Source organism: Chroicocephalus ridibundus, chromosome 2, assembly GCF_963924245.1.
Source record: "Chroicocephalus ridibundus chromosome 2, bChrRid1.1, whole genome shotgun sequence".
Classification (NCBI taxonomy): Eukaryota; Metazoa; Chordata; class Aves; order Charadriiformes; family Laridae; genus Chroicocephalus; species Chroicocephalus ridibundus.
Window position 1 is genome coordinate 153,856,508 of NC_086285.1, and position 27,143 is coordinate 153,883,650.

Below are 27,143 nucleotides of genomic sequence, written 5' to 3' on the forward strand. Positions count from 1 at the left end.
TATCACAACTCCAGCCCCCTCTTTACTTTTCAACTATTGCTGCACACCTCTGCTCAGAGCTCTGCGTGACGACTTTTATGTCTCTCTCCTCAGAGAGACCTTGAAAAGTCTGAGCCCATCGGCCTATCAGAAGTTTAGCCTATTTTTACTAATGTGCATTACCCGACGGCTCTCAATTATTCTTTAATAGTCCCTTATGAGGGCTCTTATCAAAAAGTCTTTTGAAAATCCAAGTACGCTGTTTCCACCGGGTCCCCTGTATTAACACTCAAAAGAGCTCTAACAAGGTAGAGAAGCACATTTTTTTCTCAGAGAAGCGCTGCTGCTTTGATCCCGAGAAGCTATACTTATCCGAGCATTGTGCTATTCTATCCCTAATTGAACCCTCAATCAGGTTCCCTGCTATCATAATAAAGTTCACTGATCTGTAAAGCTTCAGATGGCCCCCAGCTTCATTTTGAAGATAAGCATCATGCTAATGAGTTTTAAGTTTTCAGGCCTCCTTGCTGTAAAGACCATAATATATCCTTGTCAATGTTGCTGCTGTTTAATGCTTTGTTTGTTTTCAAATCCTTGGATGAGTATCAGTCAATCCGTGTGATTTACTGCTCCTGGGTTTCACAAGTTGTACCAGAGATAACTTTCTCCTTAGGAGATTCAGTCTATTAAAGGCCACAATATGATTTCAAATAAAAGGGGCCCTTTAAATAGGATTTTCTCCATGTTCCACCAGAAAGATTGATGCACAAGTGTACTTCAATTCTTCTGCTTATTCCTATTATAGCTGATAAAATAGAAAAAAAATCATAGGAGTAGAACTTCATTAAAAAATACTGTTTTCAATGTACCACTGTCCCAGGATATTACAAAACTCACCGTGAGACCACAGAGAAGAGTTTGCTTAGCAGGACTGAAGCGAGCAACATAAAGTCATCCAGGTAATTTTCAACACTTTAATCCACGAGGGAAAAAGTCCTCACAGTTTGTCTGAATCCCCTCTGCAGGGGCCTCCTCTCCCCTGAGTGTAAAGAGAGCCCAAGGCAACTCCTAACTTAGGTGTACCAATTGAATTCCTTAAAGAAAGAGGAGTATGAGTATTAAAAACCTCTACAAAGCTTTATTTGGAGTTCCTCGGTCAGGCTTCTGCTCTGAAGAGCATCTTGGTCTTCTCTAAGAGGCCACCGCTTTCCACTCACTGTGGAATGCACCCAATGCACCCAGTTACATCAGCTGCCCAAAGTACACATTCCTGTATATTTAAGAAAACAGTGCTATGTCCCAATCTTCTGGATAGAGAGTTTCCCCGTGTTTCCCAAGGTTGACATTTTTTTCCTGGAAGACTCTTATGATGTTGTTGAACTGTAATTATTTTTAAGAACCCCTTGGTTTGAATGTAATTTTGTTCATAGAGAGGTTGCACAGTTGGGGAAGAAAATATGAGCTGAAACAGTGGCACCACTTTTTAATATTAAGTGGAAAAAAGACATGCTCTTTTGTCCATAACTGAAAATTCTGTTAATTTTCCCTTTGAAAACCTCTGGACGTTCATACCTAGGAGGAAGGACCAGGGTAAACTAGGGAGAGGGACAGAACTGACTGGATGTGGTAATCCAGACTGGTGCTCTTTCCTGTCTTAGGGAATATCTACTCAAATTTCATCAAGGAGTATAAGACTTAAAGAAATTATAATTTTCACATGGTCAGGAAGGATTCAGTTGCTTGAATTTTGAATATAATTGCCAAGAAGATTTGGATGCAGTCGATCTTCAACCTACGGATACATACTGCTGAGCACAGTTACGGAGTACAAGGCTGGACGTATTCTGGGCATGGATCAACATTGCGCATTTGGCAGAAACTCTTATTTGCCCTGTCAATACCTCCCAACATCTGCACTGAATACAAGAGGATGGACTCCTAGCTACAGCAGCGGACTGTTGCCCTGAGAAACCGGATCAGCAGCTGACGCAGCCACAGTGGTCCTGTCACCTGCTAAGCAAACGGCACCGACCAGACCTTTCAGAGCCGCTAATGGTGTATTCTTCATTTTCTGGCTGGCTGAGCTTGCAGCGCCAGGGCACTGTTTTGTGCACATGCCGCGTCAGCTGAAATCAGAGACAACTCCGATCAGAGCACATTAATTAGAGATGCTCAAAATGTTTTGGCATGATGACACTTTATCCAAGTCAAAATATTGCACAGGTGGCTTTAATGATCTATATTTTGAGGAAAAATAGAACCTGTTAGTCAGGGCACAAGCACAGCGCAGTAGCAGGAGGGTCAAGTCCCCGCTCTGCCAGATTGGAGGTAATCATACACACATGAAAAGCTTTGCTTTGACGCAGGCAGTTGAGCCGGGACTTCAGCCCAGGGCTATGTCTGCGCTGGCAAGGGATGCAGCACGATGGGGATGGATCCGGAGAACTGAACAGCTAGCGCTGAGGGACCAAAGCCCAAGTTATAGGTGTTTCCAGGTTAGCGCTAGGCTCGTTGGCTGAACTGAATGTCTATCAGTGAGCTGGAAAGCATCAGGTGAACTCCAAAGCACATCCTTTAGCTTAGTTTCACCCAAAAGGAATTCATTCAACCAGGATGTTAAAGACTCGCTTCATCTTATCTCTGTCCAAGACTGAAACATTAATGTGTATGTATCCAGAGCCTCCGACATACCATACTTGTGGTCTGACCAACAATATTTTTACTGCTCCAATTTCGCAGTAACACTCAAAGAGTTTTCAACTCAGTGTAGATTAGAAATGAATTTAAAATGTCAGAAGGCGCCCTGCAACCGAGCTGTTGGCACATGAGTAGCTCTACTCAGTAAAACATGCTGTTGCACACCATGAATTAAAAACATTGTCAAAGTGGCGTGGAGAGTCATTGATACCTTTGATGTTAAACTCTCTGACTTGATTCCCCACTTGAAAATGAGAAATATCTCCTAACCTCACAGAAGTGTGTTAAAAACTAATGAACTTCTGTAAGGTATTCACATACCATGAAGCCCACGGGGAAAAAAAAGGAAGTTTGACAAAAATATTATAATAATATTCTATAATGAATAAGATCACTTACTGGATAATGAAGGAAAGACAAAGTATTATATATTTTTCTAGTAAGTAAGCATAATTTCTTCTGCATGGAGATAAAGACTAGGCCTACAGAAAACCAGTACCTGACAACAGGCTTTAGAACTATATCATCTGTATATACCGCATAATTTTATAGGAAATAATAGATAAATTATATGCACAAGGAGACCAAAGTTAAGATAACTTCATTGTAATTGTGAAATACTTAAAATTTGCAACCATAAAGAAGGCAATGTGGCTTTTATAGGGTAAGATATCTATCTGTCTCTCTGTCTGTCTAAATATCTCTCTACTAATCCAACATCCGAGTGAAGTGACATTGCTCCTGAGATATGTTTGCTTACCTGGGAATTGATAAAGGGCTTAATTTTAAGTAGAAAATATTAACCCCTCTATGTGTAAATAAATTGTTTACCTTATGCATCCATTTTTGGGACTGGATTGAGGGGGTTGGGAGGGAAGATGCCTCTATCTATGCATGCGTGTGTTCTTTCAGGGCTCAGCACCGAAGCGTTGCTCTAACCCCAGGAAAGCTGTCGTCCTGCTGCTGCTACGACGGGCAGCACGGAAGCAATCTGCGGGTACCCAGAGCTAATTCCTCAGTGAGAAAATAGGAAACTCAGACTGGTCTCTGGTCTCTCAAATGAAATTCTGAAAGTACAAAACAGCTTTAGTCAGATTGATTTATTTTTTCTTCGGGCTAGGTTTCTATAAAGGCCATTAAACCATCAAACCGACCATTCTGTGTGGCTCCACACGACCCCCAGGACACCCATCGGGAAATGCAGAACCTCACTGCAGCTTCCAAAGACTTTTGTGGATATCTTCAGCCCCAGATTTCCACCCCCCCCCCAAGCCCCTAACACGCTGGGATGTGGTGATTCAGAAGGAAGGCTGGTTCTGTGGAAATTACAATTGTGGAGGTTTGTTCAAACCTTAAGAGAAGCAAGCTTTGCCTGGCTATGTCCACCTTGGGAGGCTCAACCAGAGATGCTTCAGTTAGCAAACAAAGACAGTGTAAGAATAAGACAGCGAGCATATTTAAGTGTGAAATTAGAAGACTGTAATCCTAACAGGAGTGAGACTGAGGATTCACAGAGGCTGAATACCCACCAGAACCCACAGATCCTAACGACTTTGTGAAAGGCATCAGGTGGCAGGGGGGCCCTCAGAGCAGAGGAGCGGATCGGAGGGCCATCCCGCGCGTGTTTCCATCCCCAGCTTTGCTCTCGCCGTGAGCACCCTGGCTCACTTTCACAGCCCGTGGGTGGGAGGCAACGCTCCCCCCAGCCCCTCAAGGGTTTTGCTCTCTGAGGTTGTCACGTCCTTTCACAGTCTCTCAGAGGGATGAGTACTCTAAAACTATCAAATGCTGCCAAAAATACACTATGCGTTTTCTTTTCACAAACTCTCAGATTAATTCAAGCCTCAAGTAACAGCTATTCAAGTGTCCTCTAAATGTGAATGGGACTGAGGATTTCATTTTTATCACCACAGAGCACTAGGCATTTTGTTAAACACTGGCCAAGCTGTCTGCACTGTAAAACTTTCCCCAGCAGAAATACAACATGAAGTACAAACTCCTGGGTCTACCTTTAGCTTTATGAAAATCTAAGTAAAACATGGAGAATCTATTGAAGGAACTACAATATTTGTGCCCCACGCAGCATGCCTGAAAAAAAAGCTCACTTTTCCCTGAAATGCAGCTGTTCCTGGAAAGCAAGGCTGAAGAAAATATCATGATATACAACCATGAAGACAAGCCTATCTGAAACCGGGTATATAACTTGTGATTCCCCAAGTTCTAGCCAAATCAGGCTTAAAGTCCGGATCAGTTTTAAAATATGTAAGGACCTTTTTTTTTTTTTTTTTAAATAAAATACAGCAAAGATCTTGATTCTATTTCGTACTTGAAGAATTGGCTAGCAGCCCTCAAACCTCATGATGATGCATTGATTTAGCGCTTAGTGTGGATGAGAAAATGGGAGATGCAACGGACAGACAATTCTGTCTCTTGTCATTAGCACTGGTGTCTTGAGAACAAGGACAAATGCTGGAAATGGTGCAGAAGGAGGCAGAAATAGTGACAGTAGCTCCTATCTAGACAGGAATGCTAATAACAGCAGCGAAGTTGTGGTCTCCCAGGCTGCTGTTTGTGCTAGACAGGCCCATGGGGGAGCTTGAGTAGCTACTTGAGTCGCTAGACTACCCTGAAAATTGTGCTGCCACATCTTCACTGCCGCCTAGCCAGCTATATTGGGTATATCTGTCTTTACTGTAGTCACACATCTTGTTACAATACTTTGGGGAGTCTCCAAGTCAAGTACTGAGGTCCTTTGCTTAACATGTGAAATCTGCTGCTTGAACTACAAATGGCACCTTGAAAAGAGAAGGCCAAGTAAACAATCAGTCAGTAAGCAACTCCCAGAAAAATACAGACAAACCCATGCAAGTTTACCAGCATGGGTATGAAGATGGTATAGAGGAGGTCCCACTGGCTTCAGTCCCACCGACTGCATGAGACTGCCCAAGAACCACCTGTACCAGAGCTGGTGTTTCTCTTGGAAAGTAACTCAGTTTTTGCTACAACAAAAAACACAACCCCAGAATCTCCTGGGACAACTGATACTGGTTTGTACAAAGCTAAACAGCACTTGATAGTTCACTGCAAGATTTCCGCTGAGACGCCACCGAGGCTGTGATCTACAATCTATATTATTGACCGTTGCCTGGTTTCTGTCCCATGCCTAGGGTCCACGGAAGGAAGGAAGACTTGGTGGGCAAAATCTGTCATAAAAAGCCTACCATTTGTAAGTATTGTCAAAAGCAAATGGTCTGAAATCAACAAAGACATTCCTGTGCTTGTTTTCTTGACATCCTGTTGAAGATAAACTGAAGCTCAGATGCCTCATGGCTATCATAAATATCTGGAGGCATTCGTGATGGCTGTGGGGCTCCTGCAGTCTAGGGCACTCATTTCAAGGCCTGAGGCAGGAATATGGGCTGGTGACAAATCAAAACTGGCCAGACATTGCCTTAGGCAGCAATTGCTGCTTTGAACCAGGGACTAACACCAGGATCTTCCACTTTCATGAGTGTCCCACACTCCCATACAACTGTGGGGCTGGGTCTCAATCTGGCTTGTTGGACATGTGTTGCACATGCACCCACTAAGTATGGGAGAAAAAGGTTCAAGTCTTCCCCTTTGGTTTATGTATTTAATACTAAGTGAAATCTCAAGAAGGACTGTGTTTTATCCCTGCAGCTGCCTGGAGGTTAGGACGTGCCTGCCATATGGCGGGCTGAAGACCCATCCAAGTATTTTGAGTACCATCTAATTGCTTTTAATCAGCAACCAAAAGCCAACATCAAAAGGCCTTCCTTTGAAACAGAAAGCTCTGAAATCGCAAATCATTTCCTACCCAGACCAAGGTGTAAGGCTGCAGAGCTAGAAAGTGGACTTTTTTCTAGATTGAGGTACTCTGGCACCTTGCAAGGCTAAGCAGTTGAGGGTTTCTCTCAAGGTGACTGTGCAGAGGGATCCTGACCAAGCTGTAACAGCATTCACAGGCACAGAAGTTAGGGATGTGTCAGCCATTAATACTGCTTAAACCTCAGATTTACAGAAGGATTTTCTTCTCTGCTTCAGTGACAAAATTCACCGGATTTTTCTTGTGTAACTGATTACGACAAGAGATGCTGGCAGCTCTACCAGACAGATAAGGGCACTTGAAACTTTTCTGCACTATTTCTAAGGTCAAAAAGACCTTAAAATGTGTACTGCCCACCTACATAGAGGCTGGGGTTTCGATTTTTGAAAGGACTGCAGACTGCTGACCACCTCCCAGGGGATAGTCACAAAGCCTCATAAGAGATGCGGCACCTTGTGAAGTTTCAGGGGTGGCATTAAGTGCTAACAGAAGACATCACAAACTCCAAATACTGCCAGCTGCCAGAAGCCTTTCACTTCACCTTTAAAAAAAAAAGCAGCCGCAGTGTCATTTTGCAGACAGGCAAAACTATCTCCATGAGCAAACTTGTTCAGACCCAGTTTGGCACCGCGTCTGTGTGGCTGTGAAGCACAGATCATCTGCAGCAGCAATTAAAGCTGGAGGAGGAGGAAGAGGTCGGTGGACCAGTCAATAATCAGTGCACCTTTTCCCCACAGCTGGCACACAACCCTTCTGCAGCTTGTTGATTAATTAAGGTTTGGAGTTTTCTGCAGTACGCTTCTGCCATCTAGAGGCTTTCCTGCCCTTCTGAAAATCTCCACCAAGAGGGATTCTTTTTTTCCCCTCCTATATCCCAAACATCCCTAATCAGGTGTCAAACCTCTGATTAAAGAATGACAAGGCTGGGGCTGATACCACCTATGACTAAAGCAGAATTAAGAGTCCGTTGGAAATGGGGAAAGAGGTGCCTTGTGGATCATAGCTTTGGTGGACTGCACTTTTTATCACACAATTTTACTTCATAATAATCTCTCTGAAACAAAACATTTTGGAGCAAGGGGGATAATACAGGAGAACTGAATCAATATCTAGGATAAACCATTCTGAAAACCCCAGTGCAAGACACTGATCTTTTTTAACGTTCTCTGAGACTGGAAAAGAACAATCTTTATGTTTATCACCCACAAAATAATTTGGCTTATAATGAAGGTTGATCCTGGGTTTAACACAAACCTTTTACAAACTGCATTGCTGGAACACTGCAGTTAAACATCCCTAAGCACATAAAAGTCTGAGGATTTACACAATGAATCCCTCCACTCACCCCGTCACGCAGCAACCCACCCCATGAGGTTAACTCCGACCCCCAAGACATGCTTAGAACATCTTTCAATATCCCCAGCTCTTGATGCGAGTCTCAGATACTTTGCAAGAGGGAAGACAGTCCCATTAGCTCAGCTACATACTGCCCTGTAAGCTTTAAGCACCTCTGCTATGCTCAGCTTTCAGATTTAAAAGCCAGAGTCTCTTCTTCTCTCGGTAAGGAACTCCCCAGTGCACAGGAGAAAACAGACCGGGAGAAGTGAGCATGGCAGAGTGAAGGCCCCGAAGTGGGATTTAAGATATATGTCTGCACTGCAATGTGAAGGCTGCCTCAAGGTTGCCTTGAACACCAGACTCTCCACTGCTTTAATGGCAAATAGGAAAGCGGAGCTCCAGGCACAGCTAAGGGCTGTCCTGTTCAGTGTTCGTGCACGAGTACGCCTTGGCGGGATGGTGTCAACCATATCCAGAGAGCTCATGTTCAGGCTATGTGTGAGATAGCTGCATGAAGGCAAGTAGACCATGAGCCAACATGCTCACCGTTGCTCTTGTGCATCCGCCAAATCCACCCACCCATCAAATGCAATGCAGTACACTCACTCAAATGTCAGTCACCTCGGCCTCAAACACAACCCCAAAATTCATGTTCAACAGCTGCCACTCGCTTAAAGCCTGAAAGTTCACCAGGAAGGTCTGGACCTGCCTGCAGCTCTGTATCTGCAAACCTCTGGCTCCCGCTGAAGACTTGCTTGAACCTCGAAGCTGTCGTGGAGCAGGGTCCAAGTCCCCTCAGCACCCACAGCCAACAGCTGTGCTTGGCAAATACCGAACACACAACGAAAGGATCAGCCTGCAAACACGGTTGCAGATTTGTTTTCTTAATAGAACGGCTGGAGGAAATTGATTGAATTTTTAATGTAGTGTTGGTTTAATGTCAACTGCATGGTGAGGAGAAGGCTCGGGAAGCCATGTCAGCCCATTGCGCATCTTCCTGGGGGCATGCACTTACCACTAAAGAAAAAAAACCCTCAGCACCTGTACTTTGAAAGTGAGCTCTGTTCTGCTTTTGAAAGAAGAGAAGGCCATGTTCATTGCTGTGAGGGAATTCTGGGACCTGGACCCCAGCGTGCCTCCTCGAGGGTGTGGCTCTGAAGGGGCAGATTTCAGGAACATCCCTGTGTTATTGGTTCTTGCTGGCTTGTTCTGCTTTCCTCACTGCTTTGCATACATTCCATTCCATAAATTTTCAACAACTGCACAGGATTTATATACCTTAATACTGAATGTTGGCTTCAGCTCTGAAGGCTAGGTATGTCCCAAATAATCACCCACCATCCAGGACCTGTGATCCAGGGGAAGTCTTTGGTGGTTTCAAGGAGGACGTGGCCAAACAGGCCAACGGCATTCTGGCTTGTATCAGGAATAGCGTGGCCAGCAGGAGCAGGGAAGTGATCGTGCCTCTGTACTCGGCACTGGTGAGGCCTCACCTCGAGTACTGTGTTCAGTTCTGGGGCCCTCTGTACAAGAGGGACATGGAAGTGCTGGAGCGTGTCCAGAGGAGAGCTACCAGGCTGGTGAGGGGTCTGGAGACCAGGGCACATGAGGAGAGGCTGAGGAAGCTGGGCATGTTTAGCTTGGAGAAGAGGAGGCTGAGGGGAGACCTCATTGCCCTCTACAACTACCTGAAAGGCGGCTGTAGAGAGGTGGGTGTTGGCCTCTTCTCCCAGGTGAATAATGACAGGACCAGAGGAAATGGTCTGAAGCTGCGGCAGGGGAGGTTTAGGTTAGATATTCGGAAGAATGACTTTAGTGAAAGAGTGGTCAGGCACTGGAACAGCCTGCCCAGGGAGGGGGTTGAGTCACCATCCCTAGAGGTGTTTAAGAAACGTCTAGATGTGGCACTTCAGGGCATGCTCTAGTGGCAGAGATTGTAGGTTGTTTGGTTGGACTCGATGATCTTAAGGGTCCTTTCCAACCATGAAGATTCTATGATTCTATGATTCTATGACTTTGAGCCTTTTAGCTACATAAGCAGTGCCCTAATGTTAGAAAGAGCTCAGACAAGAACACGGGAGAGAGAAGAGGAGCACGGGGGTGGCAGAGTCTGAATTACTGAGTGTGACCCCGCAGCTCTGCGAGAGCTCCTACCATTGTACGTCAGCCCCAGGCCAGCTCATGTCAGGGAGGAAACACAAGAGCCAGAGACAGACCTTGACAGTGTTCATGGGATAGTGGAGGCCAGGAAACGTTTATGAGCACAAAGCTCATCTGTTCCAGCAGACACGAGGAATGGAGTCCCTGAGATTTCCCTCTTTTGAAGACACCAGGAGCTCCTCAGTGAGTGGTTAAACTCATCTACTTCATCAGCCTTTAAAGAATTCGCTGTGGTACCAGGCTACCTCCTGGTGCCCAGGGTCTGACCCCACCAAGCGCTTTAAAGTTTTAGGGAAAATCAACTTGCACCTCAGCCAGATAAGCACTTCAGCTCTTCTGCCAAGCAGGAATCCCACTGCTGATGCCCTGGGAATAAAGGCCATAAACAAGCAGTAGAAACGTCCTGCAGAGAAACCTTTTTGTTCAGTGCTCAAAGAGTAGCAAACACAGTGGGAGAGCAGCAACACAAATCATCGTTATCATCATCCTGAAAGACAGAGGGAAAAATACCTAAAGAAACAAAATTGAAAAGGGAGGTACACTTTCCAGGTCAGCGTTTAAACTAGAGGCTGCACTCGAGTGTGTTGTGATTTAACTGAGGGAAGTTTTTATCCTCTGTGTGTTATAAAATACACAGCAAGATGTGACTAAACAGATATAACCCAAATATAAACTTCTCCAGGGAAGCAGGAGAAAGGCACTGTACTACAAACAGCAGCTGAAGACAAGGAATTAGATTTCAAGACCTATATTCTGGTTTTAAGTATTAATGTATTGAATTACACTGTTGTCTCTAGTTTTGATTTGAACTGACTACCTTCAAGAAAGCGACTGATTCAAATCAGTAGTGGTGACAATGGCATAATTCAATATGGTAATATTTAAAGTACTGAATGTTAAAAAACACTGAAATCTAAATCTATTGACTCCATTTGGTGACATATATAAAAATCTGTGCATGACATCTGTGCAAACAGCACCGGCAAAACCCTGCTGGAAGGTTCTTCCTCATTCGACTTCAGCCCAGGTTTAATTGCATTCCCAATCCTGTCCAAACGTCATGTTCCTAGTCAGTCCCTTGGGATGCGTCGCTCTTCCCTGTGTCTTCCACCAGTTTCCTCCATAGAGGCGCCACCATGCGTGGCCATTTCTCATTCACTATCAGAATGCGAGCTTAGGTTAAGTAGTGGGGAGCTATTTTAAAGAAGGGGACGTATCAACAGGGTCATCCTAAAACCCTTCTGCTACTAAGCCTTGGAAACTACTGAAGTCTCACCTGAGGTCTCATTCCCTTGAGTAACTGCATCTGAGACAAACTAGATTCCTACTTTTGTATCTCTTTTTGTTCCGTGACAGGTCCTGCTTGAGGATTTGAGGAGGGAATTGGGAGAATTTGATAATTCAGGGGAGGCTGGGCTCTGGGGTAAAGCACAGCCAGCACAGCAGTTAGAACAAAGCTCGTGCCAAATGGAGTGGCGTAAAGAAAAGTGAGCTGTGTTCGGTACCGCTGCTTGTTTTTCACATTCCTCATCTGAGACCCGGGTTTTCCTCCTGTGTTTGAAACTTGAGGACCAAGGAGCCATCGTGTGAAAAAGGTCAAGAGCATCATGCTCCGGTGCCATTGGTTGATCCAAATTCAACAGCCAAGGCTGATACGATGATTTAAATGAACCCTGTGCTTTGGAACAAATCACACCAGAAAATATATTACAGGCCCTGCTCTTACATTTGATGAACTATATGTCTATTGATTTAAAAATATATTTTGCTTTCTCATTATCACTTAAATGTATGGGATAGTGACTGATTCATGAAGCAGTAGGTATTGTTTCTTTTAAGTCTGATGATAATTACTTTTATTTAATGAATAAGGTCCAGGTTCAATAAAAGACCCATCTGGCTTCATATAATAAATTGATTTTATGGGGCTGCTGTGAAGCGGAAGCCAGAGAGAGTTTTTATTGAATCTAGGCCCAAACACGATATATCACAACTCTCATTTTCAGCTTATTTCATCTATTAATAAAACTCCATTTAATATCCTTGGATATTTTTCAAAAGGTTTGTCCTTTATCCTCTTTGTCATAATTAGTACGGAGGGTAATTAGTTTTTACATAGGCGTTCTCCTTCATCTAGATACAAGTCATCTAAATTATTTTCATTTGCTTATGGAAATGAGAACACCACGTTTTTATTTCTCCTTCAATTGCTCCCTGGTGATTACCTTAATTGGAATTACTATTTCTATCCTGCTGTTGCGAAATTTAACTCTTCAGGAACTGTCGCGGTAGACAACGAGGCCGGAGCCTTTCGTGGAACGGCAAACGAACTGGCTCTGCGTGGTGGCCCGTTCATTTGACGTGGCCTCCAGCTGTCATGTCAAATACCCATGACAAGATTTTGAAGGCCACGGGACCCTCGTGACTCTGCCTGGAGCCCCACGAGCAGCCGGGGGCGTCACTGGAGAGGGAGCACAGCTCTCCACCCCAACACGCTGCACAGACTGGTATCCCACCACTGGCTCGTCCTCCTGGCTCCACAACGGGAAACAAGGAGCCCTGAGCGAGGGCGATGGCTCTGCCTGCCTCAAATCCATCACCATGGTAACCGACATCTTTTGGATGCCTTAACGCCCAGCTCTGCATCTGTAAACACCAGCAGGAGCAGAAGGTGGGGTGAAGCTGCAACGCTTCGCCTGGCGACGGCTCCCCTCCACCACAGGGCTCGCTCTTCATTCAGGGGACTTTCGAGGGAGGTGTCCCTGTTGCCGCTAAAACGCTCTCTTTTTGTTTGCTTGCCCAGGAGGGTTGTAAAAATTAAAAAATATATACATATATATATTTGCAATGAATAGACTTTTATGTAGTTTTACATATATATAGCGTTACATATAAATCTCTGTTTCCATCAAATAAATATATATTTTCTAAAAGTTCCTTTGTTTGCGACATTTGCATGAAAATACAAAATAATATAAATTAACATTAAATTAATGTTAAATTATAAATTACAATAATAAAGTTATTATAAATTATTTCTATTCTTTATTTAGTAAAAAGAATATTTAAATTTTTATTCCGGTTTCTAAGTAAAATGGGATAACAGGCATTCAGATCCCAAATTCATTCTTCTCCCGTCCTTTTGACACAAAATGAAAATTTCTGTTTCATCAAAAATGATGTAAAGAATTTTCAGATTTCATACATGTTTTTCTTTCATTATGACTATTTTTAATTCATTACTAATATTTCAGGGACGCTGACTCCTCAGACTGTTGTCAGTATAGTTTTGCTGCTGCCTTGGCTTAATCTTCACAGCATTCTGCAAACTGTGCTCTCAGAGTCTCCACGAGAGCAGGAAGGTGTGTGGAATACAGGGAAGATGAAATGGAAAATATTAAATTATTTAAATTATTTTTTTAAATGAAGTTGTTTTAAACAACATGAGATACTATGTGTGTGGGATACGTGTAGTCTGTCATTTCAGAATAAATATTATCTAATCTTAAATGTTTCCAGGAGTGCTTATTCTCACTCGTACTGTGCAGCACATCACCTAAGACTTATCACAATGGCATTTTGTTGCTTTTTTAATTCTTGGACCCATATATGACTCTGTTAGGGCTTTTAAAAGGCCTGAGAGCTTATGCAAAGTATTTTGATTAATTACAAGGCAGCAAGTAACTTTCTGTTCCAGTTGAATAACACAGACAATAAAACGTTTCTTAGTATGACTACATTTAATACCTACTCGACATCTTTAGGTCATAGACTCAGTGGCATCTTTTCTTTAACATTAAGGTCATTAGAAATACGCAGCTTGACTGTTCTCACATCAGGAAAAACACTTTCCAAGTTAATGTAGTAAAACTGAGACGAAAGAAGAAAAATACCCATAAAATAAAACACAAAATTTAAAACCTGGGCAAGCACATTTATTCAGAAATCAGCTCTGCATGCGTACTCAAGGACATATCCAAGAAAGGAAAAGGCTTTCCAGCTGATGGTTGCTGTTAACCCTGCAGTACAGGACAAAACTACCTGTGATGCACCTGCAACTGGACTTACGTGTCCAACAAACAGAAGTTATTAATGACTGAAACACATAAACTTTATTGCTGAGGAGGCAGAAAAGCCCCAGATTTCAAATACTCAGATTTCAGATGCAATACTGAAGGGGGAAAAACATTTGTAAGCAGGTGCAAATTCAATACGGAAAGCCACAGAGATACAAAAATGGGGAATATGGGTAACAACTCAGTCACCTCTCAGAGCCAAAAGTCACTTTGCAGAGTTGTCTGCTTTATCATTTAAAACAAAGAAAACCAAACAATCCTCCAAAACCCACCCTGGGTCTCAAACATTTAAGCTGTGTAATCACCAGAATATCCTCCTCTGGATTCCTGCACGTTGCTTCAGGGATCAATTAAAAGCACAACACCTTCCTTCCAGCCCTGCGGGTTTCATCCGCTCAGCCCCTGGGACCCAGGGGTTGCCAGCTGCCAAAGGTACAAAGCTGAATACGGAATGAGATACCAAGGGCAAGAAGTTGTTAAAAGGGGGAGGAAGGTGAAAGAAACCTGTTTGCTTCAATTATTCATACAAGTAGAGCACTTTAATGTGCTTCCTCAGAACCAGAATAACTAGTGGCATTTCTCGACGATGGCATGGTGCAGTAAGAAACGAGGAAGGAGGACACACAGGGCTGACGTTGCTTCATTCCCTGTATCCTTGGGTCGGAACGGGTGCACTTGGGAGTGCTGGTGTGTAAGGAAGAGTTCGACTGACAGCAGCCCCTGCCCCATGACCAGACCTTTTTTCATCCTATGTCTGTCTTTGCCTCAGGCATTCAAATGGAGCAGCAGAGATTTGAGGCTACTGGGGAAGAAAAGCCAGTTGATAATTAAGCGGGTACTTTGTACTACAGTCCTTGGTAGGACTGTAGGACTTTGCACGACACAAGATTTTGGTAAAGGGATACAACAGAAAATATTTTAAAAGTAGGTGATGAATCAACATCTAAGATCAAGAGGAATCTAAGATGAATCAACATCTGATCAACAGCTAGGACAGAGCTTAGGACAGAAAGGGCGGGGATTAACTTTAGAGAAAGGCTTGGGGGACGGATAAAGAAGTGGATCTGAGATGGCATCATTAGTGTCAGGGGATTTCCAGAGACGAGGAGTTCAGGTAGGGGTGCTTGCTGGAGGGGGTCTGAAGCAGTTATTGTTTGCAGGGTAGTTGGGCTGGGTGTCCCTGAGACTTCCTATCTGAGATGTCCCAGCCGTTTCAGTGGTGCCCAGCGACAGGACAAGAGGTAATGGGCACAAACTTGAGCATAGGAAGCTCCATCTCAACATGAGGAGGAACTTCTTTACTTTGAGGGTGGCAGAGCACTGGAACAGGCTGCCCAGAGAGGTGGTGGAGTTTCCGTCTCTGGAGACATTCAAAACCCGCCTGGACACGTTCCTGTGCAACCTGCTCCAGGTGACCCTGTTCTGGCAGGGGGGTTGGACTAGATGATCTCCAGAGGTCCCTTCCAACCCCGACCATTCTGTCATTCTCTGATTTGCATATGAAATTTAAAATCGTTGTCAAATGAATTCTGTCATATAAATAATGGCATAAAAGCACAGATAGGAGTTCTCACTGCTTAATTGTAGATGCCAATGGCAACCGGAGGATTAGTTTCCAGTGCTCTGATGTAGCTAATGGAGATGGGCTTCTCCTGAGGGATTCAGCAGAAACCCACAGCAGATGCTCAGATCTGCCTCTGCAGGTGCCTCTCCCACTACAGAGGGAAGTTGGACAAGTAGCATAGAGTAGCGACCTATCCTTCAGATAGATAATGTAGGTGAGACAAAGCAGACTTAAGCAGATACCTCAAAATGAATTGAGAGTCAAGAACTTCCTGCACGATATGGCTGGAAGAGCTAGTGAGACCAGCTTCCTACCTACTGCACCTGACTGAAGTCAGACAATCTGAAGAGTCAGTATTGTTCCAGATGACAGCAATGGATCATCCTCTGTTGAACGTGTCATGTCTTAAACTCTCAGGTTACTCCATAACTTTATCTTCAGACAATTTACTTTCTGATACTTCTAAAATGTCACAAGTTCTTTCAATACATGACAAAATCTATCTTACTCAAAGCCAATCAAACACCCACAAGTTCCATTTATCTTCATGGAACCCCCTTCACACGGATGCATATCTGCACACTTCGTAACAAAAAATCACTTTCTATGGCGGTATCTACTAATGAATCTTCTTTAATTGCTGACAGTGGGATGAACAACATCAGTTTCTTCTATGAAGCCATGTCCAGCTGTTGCTCATTCTTCATAGTTGCTAAAGCAAATGGCAAGCACAGCAGCCACAACGATCTGGCACGTCAAGCTTAAGCTGATGTTCCAGGTAATTTTCCTGTAATTTTCCCGTTGCAGCTAATTTGGTATTTTCTTCCTCCTGACTGAGAACAACAGCTCCTGTTGTTCCCAAGGTTCGCGTGTCTCGTAAGATCCCTTACTGTGGCAGGGATGCTCTCGGTGGTCAGTCAGGGCTGAGGCAAGGGGTACTGTGCAGTTTTTTCTGGGGGTATGTGCACGTACTTGAATAGCCGGATATCACACCTTTAAGGCTCACCTCCCACCCAGCCTGCTGCTCCGTACACCTAGAAAAATACTTACATATGCATATCCGTACACATATACTCATAAATAGCCAAAATGCAATTGATTGCTGCTGCCCAGGATGAGTCTGTTAAAAAGGAAAAAGAAAAAAAAAAAAGAAAAGAAAGAGCCGTACTTGGGTAAATCTAATGTAAAATTCATATACTGTAATGCATGAACAGATTTGAATTACTACATAATACAATAGTAATGTCCATGGCCTTTTAAAGATGATCTTGTTCCCTCTTCCCTCCTTTGCTAGTTCAATTATTTATCTCTCTGACCCAGCATTTTAATTTCTTGTGGTCTTCCTTTCTGTCTTTCTGCTTTATGCAATTCTATTCCCAGCTCTCCATGTTAACCTCAGTAATTACCATTCCCACTCCCCCAGTTTTCTGCCACATAGAATCTGCATTTTCCACAGATAGATGAAAATATTAAAGAACTTGGAATACATTTCTTGCTCTCACTGCAAGGAAATGCCAGTACAGCCATGCAAGCTTTAGAAATACAGAAAAATAATTACTAAGAAGATTTTTCAGTCAATTATTTCAATATTGCTGAAGTAGTCTTCTCTCCTTTTTCTTAACCTTTTCTAATATACAGCCATATATAAAATAAGCATTTCGATGAGCTTGATATAAAATATTTTGCCTCTGCCAGAACATGATGTTTCAATATTTTTTCATTAAAAAATTGAGCAACCAATACGTCTAATTAGCATTTTTATTTTCTCAAATCAGCATTTTCTGATAGAAATTATTGGCCAGTTCTAGCTAGGTTTACCGTTCCCCTGTCAGAGTGTTGTCAGTAGCAACAGTAATGTATTCTCTTTTAGAAAGTGTAACTGGAACCGGAATGCCAGGTATTAAGCTGGACCTACCCATGACCCACCAGGTGAAGCTGGAAAACAGGCATGTTCTGTAATTTTCCATTCCAAACCAAACCTCTTAGAAGTTTTCCGCTCTACTTGAGACAGATTAACAAAGTTCAGAACAATTCTTATTTTCCTCAGCTGTTTGCTTGCTTCATTGGTGTCAAGTCAACTTTGCTTAAAATAAGATCTTGACATCAGAGAGTGGGAGGCAGAGATTACACCTGGAGATTTTCTTTGTTTCAAGGCTCGTGTGCCTGTTTCTCATACTGACTTAGAATAAGGGAGGAAAATGCTGTTTCTCCCAGTGAAAAGCCTTTCATAGCTTGGGTCGTGAAGAAGAGGCGGCTGCTGCTACTGAAAAAAAAATAAATAGAAAGTTTGGACTTCTCGATAGCAATTAGCTTTTTCTTACGTGGTGTTTTAGCGAATTTATGTTTATGAGGCTGTCTGTCGATTTGCAGCAGGGTCCAGCCGCATCCTCTGCCGGCCGCTGCGGCATCCCCGTTCGGCTGCCAGGCAGGGCCGGGCACCAGGTGGCACTCCCGGCTCGCGCTTCTGCCACCGGGCGCACACCAGGCTGGGCTGGCTGCTGGCGACACCTCCGGAGGGGTCTGCGGGGACTCTGCCCGGGCTGCAAACAACACCTGCATTCCGGGAAGGTGATCAGACAGGAGTCTGTACTTTAATTCAGATTACTACTCTATATTTATCTCATGACGAGGGCATGAGATAGACAAAGTAGCTAACTTGGGAAGATACATCAGTGAATAGGACTTGATAGTTATTATTACTATTATTATTTCCATTTGTGTTACTGTTAGAGGCTCACCTTCTCTAGAGAAGAGAGAGAAGAGACACACTAGCAGTTTTCAGGTATGTAAGAAATTCTTACAAAGAACAGCGGGGATACACTGCCCTTTGCATTCACTGTGAATAGGACGAAAGGTAATGGGCTTAAATTGACATAAGGGATATTTAGGTTAGACAATAGATAAAATGCTGTAACAAAGAGAGCAAAGCACTTGAAATGATTGCACAGGGTGGCTCTGGAGACCTCATCACACCGGTTTTCAGGAGCAAGTGAGACTGGTTTAGGATGAAGAACAGCAGAGGAATGACTGGAGGACTTACCAGGGTCCCTTCTAGTGCCGCTTTCTATGATTAGGAGGGATAAAGATTGTACTCAAACAGCATCTTGCCTAATAGTACAGGCTGCATAAAGTCAGATGAAGCTCTCGATAAACACTTGGTAACTCGAGCTTTTCAGATCCAAACACGCTAATTGAAAGCTATCTCGATATATTGATGCTAATGGCAACCACCCCTTTGGATTGCATCCCATTCACACCCTTAGACTGGACATTAAAAGAGAGATCAGGGATAAAGCATCATCTCCTTCCTCTTGTAAAGAATGTCTGTCTTTCCCTTTGGAGACATTTCTTTTTAATACCTGGAAGCGCGTGCTTGCCTGGTTGGCTTGGCTTGTTTCTTCAAGCTCTTCAAACTCGGAAACAGACTTTGTTGTATTTATGTGTAACAGTTTCCCACACTGTGGTCCATAAGGATAAAACTCACACTTGAACTAAAAAAGAAAATCATATTTCATGAACAATGTATTTATTCCAACATTCCTACATACCACATGCGTGAACGTATTTCCTATAATAAAAAAATATGGAAATAGTGAGATAATTTTCTGAGACTGATGAGGTGAAAGTAATGACCATGGTGTTTCTGGGTTGGACAGAAATCAGGATTACCTGAGAGAATAGTAAAGCCCTTATTTTTGGCATTATTTAAGAGGGGGAGGGCAGAGGGTATACATCCTCTTGAAACTTGGTAGAGCCTTTCAAACCGAGACCCTCACTAGCTTTTTCACACTGTTGCTGACTTTTGTTAAACAAGACCCTGCATTTGCTCTCAGTGGAGAGTCTTCTCCCTCTTAGCACTGTGACCTTCCAGTGTGTGGGTCTTCCTCATGCAGAAACTTCCAGTTCCTGTGTTGCCCCTTCTCTTTGTCAACTGCTCTGTGGTACACGCAATCGCTGCCCCACCCCCCACCCCCCTAGGAATTAACCTGCTGTTGAGCATTTCTGTTTGGGATTGTCTTCTCTTTAAAAATGACTGAATAGGAATGAGACAAAATGATATAATATGAACTGCAAATAGCAAAATGATGCCTAATTTAAGGCCTGGGAATGCTGGTACTTCAAAATGCCTTCAAGATATTAACTAATCCACAGCAAAGCACATGACACAGGTAGAGACTGTGATTTACAAGTTGTAAGCCCAAGGCTACTTGGATTAAAATAGTCACTCCAGGCTCTATGTGCTCTGGTTACACTATGTACAGCTACAATAAGTACTAGAAATCATGCCTGTATCTGTCCACCTTTCATCTCTGCTGTCATTTTGGGAGTGTGTCAAAGTCTCCATGGCGAAGTGCAAAAATCTCTGTTCCTCTTCATCATTTCTTTCCCTCTGAACATATGTATGCAAGGAAGCACAAGGCAAAACTGTCTCCTATTGAAGATGCCAAGTCTCCTACTACGTTTCAGTTTTACACATTGATTTTCTCGTGTGTCTCTCTAATTTCACCTGCGTAAACCGATCACTATTATAGCCTACTAGACAAGCAATCAGCTCAAGGTTAACTGGAAAGATGCAATAAAAAAAAATGAACGGCATTAACTTTTATTATAAATAATAAATCTTTCATTAAAATTCCTCCCATCTCCCTCGGTTCCCTTCTGGATGGATTAACCACGTCACCCATGTAGATCGCTGATATGTTGTCTCTGATGTCTGAAGTGGGAAGAAATGGAATAGAGCAGTCCCAGGGAAGCACTTGGCTAGTGTAAAGTGGCAGATTACAGCCATCAAGAGATTCTCCCATCAGATGCTATAACCAGCCATCTTGAAAATGGTTAATAAAAAGACTTGACAAGAAATCCACATTAGCATTTAGATTTTAGAGAAGCAAACACATTTGCCTGTATCCCTACAGCCATTTTAGTCTTAATTCTGAAGTTCCCACATTCTGGTACAGCCTCCCTCACTAACACTCCTGCATCTTTTAAGACATCCATCTCTCTTTCTCACCTTTCTTAACACTAGTCATTCCGATTATCACACAGATAAAACTTTAACAATTTTATAAACACCATGCCAGTTAGGATTTTTAAATATGTAAAAGTTACCCACATCCGTCACTGAATCAGTTTGCAAGGAGACGGAACATATTTTATTAGACCAGATGGTGCAATTAAGAAAAAAGCAAAGCCTGGATACAATGTAAAAACTGAACTTTTCCTATTTGGAGCAATAAATGCGTTAGTTTCACTTTTCATATCACTCAGATCTTTAAATGCATTTTATCTTCAAATTCTGGAGAATTTAGAAAGTCAAAACTCACACTAAATTTCTGGTTTTAGTGGAAAGAAATGTGTCATCTAACCAGGAATGAAATATTTTTATTGGTGGAAATTATTCTTAATTTGCCATTTTTATTCAGATTTTAGAAGAAAAATTTAAGTCTGCAGTAATTCAGTTTCTGTGCAGCTCTAGCCATGCTAATTCAACAACAGCAGGCAATTTATAGACAAAACCCACTAGAAGTGCCAGGAAGCTGATTCTGCTTGTGAGTCTTAAACAAAAAGTTCTATTTCAGTTTACCCTGAGACAGAGTTAAAGCAGTGGGTTGTTGCTGCTTTTTAATTAAAGCAGTGAAAATTAAAGCAAAGAAACAGTAAGAGAACTGAAGTTTGGCAAACAGATTTTCAAGGCTGCGTGTTGCACGAGGGCAGGGGAGGCTGCAGAGGAGTAGACAAGAGCAGTAGTAATGAAGTGATAACGCTGTGTTCAGCAATGCAAAAGGTGGGTCGCTTTTGTTGTCAGACAGCAAAGTGAAGAAGACAAACAAGACATTCAATAGCACCAAACTTCTCCGAGAAGTTTGAAAGATCTGAAAATTGATGGCGTTCTGCTATTCGGGTAATATGAAACTGAGAATATTAAAACCAAACAAGAATAGGAGGCAGAGGAGTTTCAGTTGACATTTTCAGAAATGCATCTGGTACAGGAAAGAGTCCCTTTGGACAAGAAAGTAACTAACATAACCTTTTAGAAAAAGAGTCAAGGGACCCGACAGGAAAATACAGAGCAGTCACATTCACAATCTACTTTCAGAGATCAAAAGGAAGAATAGTTAAAATAGCCAGACTTCTCTTGCCTTCAAATGCATCCTTTGTTAAGTCTTCTTTGAAGATCCCTCTGACATGCTCCTCAAGAGAGATGCATCCCTTAGCTAAGATGTCCTAGAGCACTTGATAACACAGCCCACCAGCAAGGAATGTCTAATGCGAAGAAAGAAGCACCAACAGATAAGGCAGAAAGTGGAACAATGGGATAAGAATAACAGGTTGTCATAGACGAATCCTTCGCCTGCTGAAAAGAATGCCTGCATACCTTAGAGATCAGCACTAGAGATGGCTCATTGCTTTGTCAACAAGTCAAGAGAAAAACAATAAAGAACTGAAATTGTTTGTGTGTCTTGTACAATAGCAGAAGAAAATGCACATTAAGGCTGAAAAAAATGAAGTATGTTAACACTGATTAATCTGACATACGTCTCCTGGAAATGGAATGTGAGGTGCATTCCACCTTCTACTGCCAGATAAATTACAAATAAACCCTAGTGACATCAGACAAAACAGCCCAAATGTTTGCAGATGTCTTCCAGAACTCAGCTAAGGTAGGTAATCTGTGTTTTTCTGTTTTTAGGGACAGATCCTCAGCTGATGTAAGCTGGCACAGGTCTACTGAAGTCAAGATGCCAAAAGTTAAAACTAAGCCCATAGTTAAGACCTTATTTTGAAACACAACAGCAGTTCACACTATGCACTGTTAAGGCTTGATCTGTTGAAGTCTCAGCTGTTAAATCGAGCTCTCTGGAGCTGCAGTCCAAAGACTTTACCCACAGTCACCATGAAGGATGTCCTTAAAGCCACCAGCGTTGTCCTTAAAGACATCAGTGTTAAATCTTTGCTGCTTTCATGGAGCCTTACATGACTCAGTTCCTCCTCGTTGCTATTCGCCCCTACTCCTGCATGTGTCCACTCATCTGTTAAACATCACGGCAATCTAAACTAGACCATAAGTGGCTCAGTGTAGGGACTTCATCTCCTCATTTGTTAGTAAAGTGCCACGTATACCCTTAGTACTATATAAATAAATAATAAGGCTAACAAGGCTGACTCTATATATAGGGACTTAAAAGTCAGACAATCTTAACATCAATCTGCCACTTTATTAGCAGCCAGTGAAGCTTGCAGATTCCTGGCCTAATGTGCACACGCCAGCCAGTTTCAGTTGGCAGCTTAGCTGCAGGTGACAAAACATCTTTTCTGACTTGCATAAAAATATGTGTGGAAGCAAAGAAAAAATGAAGAAAAATAATACCCACTAGAAAGAAAATGATACAGGCCAACAAAGAGATTTAGAAACCGGGGAAGGGGGAGAATGTATAAAGCCCGTGATGATTCAAAAGTGCAGAAAGACGTTGGATACAGTGATGCTGATGGTGATAGATTGGGCATTTGGCAATATGCATCCCTTGTCGTTCCAAGCTGCTTGTCTGAATTCCTGTTCCCTTTGCTTTGTCTCTTTCATCTGAAATAATCTGTCAATACAGGGAGCATGGGAATGGAAACCGAACCCCTTACCTGACCAGGACAGAAAGTGCTGTTGCGGCTGCTGGGAGATGCCAGGGATGTGCGGGCTTTTGCCAGGTGCATCTGTTAAATAATGCAAACACATTAAACAACACAAACTGTATCCTTTGTTTAGCACCAGATGAACTAAACTCAGAGATCCTGCTTCAAACTTCAAAAAGCCAATTTCTGGACTATGGCCAAAATTCTCAGAGGTGGCTCGGCTTTTAGAATTACCTGATTTGAGAATCTTCGACCACCGGCACACAAAAAGCTAGTACATTTAGAGATGAGCACTTGGCACTTCCTGAAAGAGATTTGAGGCTGGGTATGTTATAATTGAATCAAACCACATCGTTAGTCACCCTAAAGATATCCTTGAGGCAGATTAAGCGCTTTATGGGAAAAGATGGAGGAAGTGAAACAAAGGCTGGAGAAGGTATAGGTGATGACACTGCGAGAAACAAAATCCTCACGGCCCCCTTCTGAGTGAGGTAATACAGGTCACTACCCTCTGCCTCTCATCTATGCTAGATGGTTGTATTGAAGTAGTTTTGTTGGCATATTGCTTTCTTTTTGTATGCACATGGACTCCCTAGTGTGAATTCCACTGTCTCCTTGATCACCTCATTGAAAGTACGAGCTTTCATGTCAGAGTAATGTAGAGTTACCTATACACTCTCTTCTTATGGTGCAAGAAAAGTGAAGGACCTAGCACGGCTGTGAAGATCACAGTGGGCATCTCAAGTGAAGTCCCCATTCCAGTGATGAGCAGCAGAGTTCAAGAGCTGCCAGTGACACACAGTAAAGGGAATGTTGCATTTAAGGACCCTCACTGGACTGAACCAGAGCGCCCATGCGCATATCCATAGTGCATATGGGGACTGTCAGTTGTTTTGTAAAGGCAAACATCTATGGTACAAGTAGTGAAAAAAACTGTTCCACAGAAAACAAAATTAAATGTAAGTACATGGCAGGGCAGACGGTGCCAGAAAACAAATAAAATTATATCAAAGAAAATGTTCCTGTATAAAAATCAAATCTTACTCAGATATGAATCCTGTTAACTTCAGCTGATGCAGGAGTATAAGGTTTTTCAGATGAAAGAAGTTTGCTGTAGACATTTCTGTAAATAGGTTCCGTTTTATCACAAATGAACTTAAAATGGTTTTACAATTCTTTTCCTTTTCTTACCCTTTTACTGACATTTCATTCTTTGACATCTTCACTCTCCTTTCCCTTGCCCGCAATTCATCCTGAGAACAGAGACTAAGTAGCAAAGTGCCATTTTTCCTTTGGTATGGCGGCCTTTCACCTTTGCGAACCTTTGGAGGACACCAAGTCTTGTGTTTAAATCACTAATCCCCTTTGGAGGATGTCTTACTTTCTGGGTGGCTTCATCAGTCAGACCCACAAAGCGACTGCTTCTCAATTTATATTATTTTAAACGACACTCCCTTATCTGTCATTGTCATCATGGCACAGTAGGCCATCTTTCCAAGATGAGGGGGACGGTCTGTTTTGTCACATTCAGCTCTCTACTGCAATTAGAACCTGCTTGTCTGCTAACTAATCACACTTTGTCTGCCTCACAGACACCTTTTCACTTCTTCACTTTCCCTACAGCCTTCAGATTAATTTCAAATCTCTGAAACAGATATGATTTCTCAGGAATAAGCTCCAGATCTACACTGACGACCCTCAGTTCTGCCTCAGCAGGAGGCTTCTCTTCTTCCATCCTTCTTTGTCACCAAACACTCATCTTTAAAAATAAAGAGCAGCACTGCACTCAAGACACTGCATTTTGGAAATCCTCTTCTGATAACTATGCCACAGACTTCTTCAGGAGGTTTGCTACTGTCACTGGGAATGGGGTTTGCCTTCCCTGACTCAGCTGTCCAGTCTAAGCAGCTCTCTACAGTCAAGAGAGAAGCATCACCAGCAGTCCTGGGGACACCGTCCTCTGCAGGTGTCTTTTGCTCTCTTTGACTAATGGGAGAGTCTGGCTGACAGGGTTAGTCTGCACACCACAGCTTTCAGATGACTACTAGTTATAAGGAAATCCTATCACCACCCACTTTCCATCCCAGATCTCCAATATGGTAATAACATCCATGCCCCTATTCCATCTGCTACCAGCTATCTCTGTCCAGGATATAAAATGTTATAATGCTCTTACTCTGTATTTGAAGAGCGACCAGTTAGATAAAAGAGGGACTGTGTGCCTCAACCGCAGGAAAGGTTGCAGCATCACTCTTCAAGCCAAACAGAGGAGGACAGAGCCATCCTCCAACGGCAGGTGGAGACCCCTCCCAGCAGTCACCCATATCCATCCAGCTTTCTTCTGTTAGCCAGTAGGAAGACTACTTGAGAATGATTTTCAATAGCCTTTCAATTTTGCCTATATTCAGCTTATATTCTGCAAAAATTTCATATTTGCTGGATTTGTTAGTATCACAGTATAGATTCAGCATTCAAATATATGCAATTGTCTGGCCTGCTAACCACCTTCAGCTGTCACTCTGATCACTTTTGCCTTCCAATCTCATACTTCCTCTTCTTGACATATTAAGATTCTCATCAGGAGAAAGCCACAGAGCTCTGAATGATCAGAGGCATCTGGAATTGAGCTTTTTTGATTCCAATGATTATGAAAATTGAGGTTAAATATGAAATTCACATCCATATCCTGTATCTGGTTTTGAATATCCAGAATTCAGAAATACCCATATAACATGTTATTAAGTTAGTTGAGTGTTGTTTCCTAAAAACAGATCCAAAATTCTTTGGATTTATCTACTATAGCTTAGAACTCCCCACTAGCTTTTGGTTCACCCTTTAAATCAGATGGTAAGGAAGAAGGTTCCTCCGGTTTAGATCTTGCAACCTGTTAGTTGCAAGGATCAGGAGCCCCAGCCACTTTGGCCTGAGCTGATCTCTACTCTTGATCCAACGTTAAGAAGATCTATGAATCCAGAAGCAGGAATTACCACTATAAGAAAGTTTACAGCATCAGGAACAACATAATGAGGAGAGGCTGCTGAAGCAATTCACTCACTTCTCGCCAGGAAGTCAATCTGTTCCTGGCTCTCACGCTCATATGAAGGCTGTGTTCAAATTTAAGTCTTGCCTTATATGGTCAAATAAGGATCCTATCTGTGCCTAAGGAACATTTCATCTGAAGTTATTTTCTACTTTTCCTTTCTCCTTCAGCTAAGGAACACTTCAGTTAGTTAAGTTCATTCTGAAAATGTTCTCCCTAGTATAAACACACCAGTATACATTTGCATCTTCTTGTGATATATATATATATTTGTGTATATATATATATATATATGTATCTCAATGCACGGAACATTACCAGCAGTAGCACAATTCCTATAGACCAATTATACTGCTGACATTTACTAAATAACCAACAGACAAGACAAGACACGAGCTGCTACCATTCTCCTAGTGTGAAGACAGATGGGCAAACAGTCTTGTTCAGATAATTCTCAGAATTTTAGTCAAGCAGTTAAAATACATGAGAGGTCAGAAAGAATTATTTTCCTCATCTACATTTGGAATACAATGGTTTACAATACAAAGATGACTGGGTAGATGTATACAGCTACATACAAACAGTCACAGAAACACACACACAGAGACATTTAACATGCAATACAGAATTTGTAGTATCAACTTATATGGTTCATATGCTTTTATAAACGCACTCTCCTAAATGTAGACTTGTGTATTGGATACGTTGTTAAGATGTGACATTCAGCCACATATAACTCATTTTAAATTTATTAATGTTGTCTGTTTCTTCAGTTTTTCTGAAATCACTTACGTGCTGAATGACTTTCTAGTATCCCTT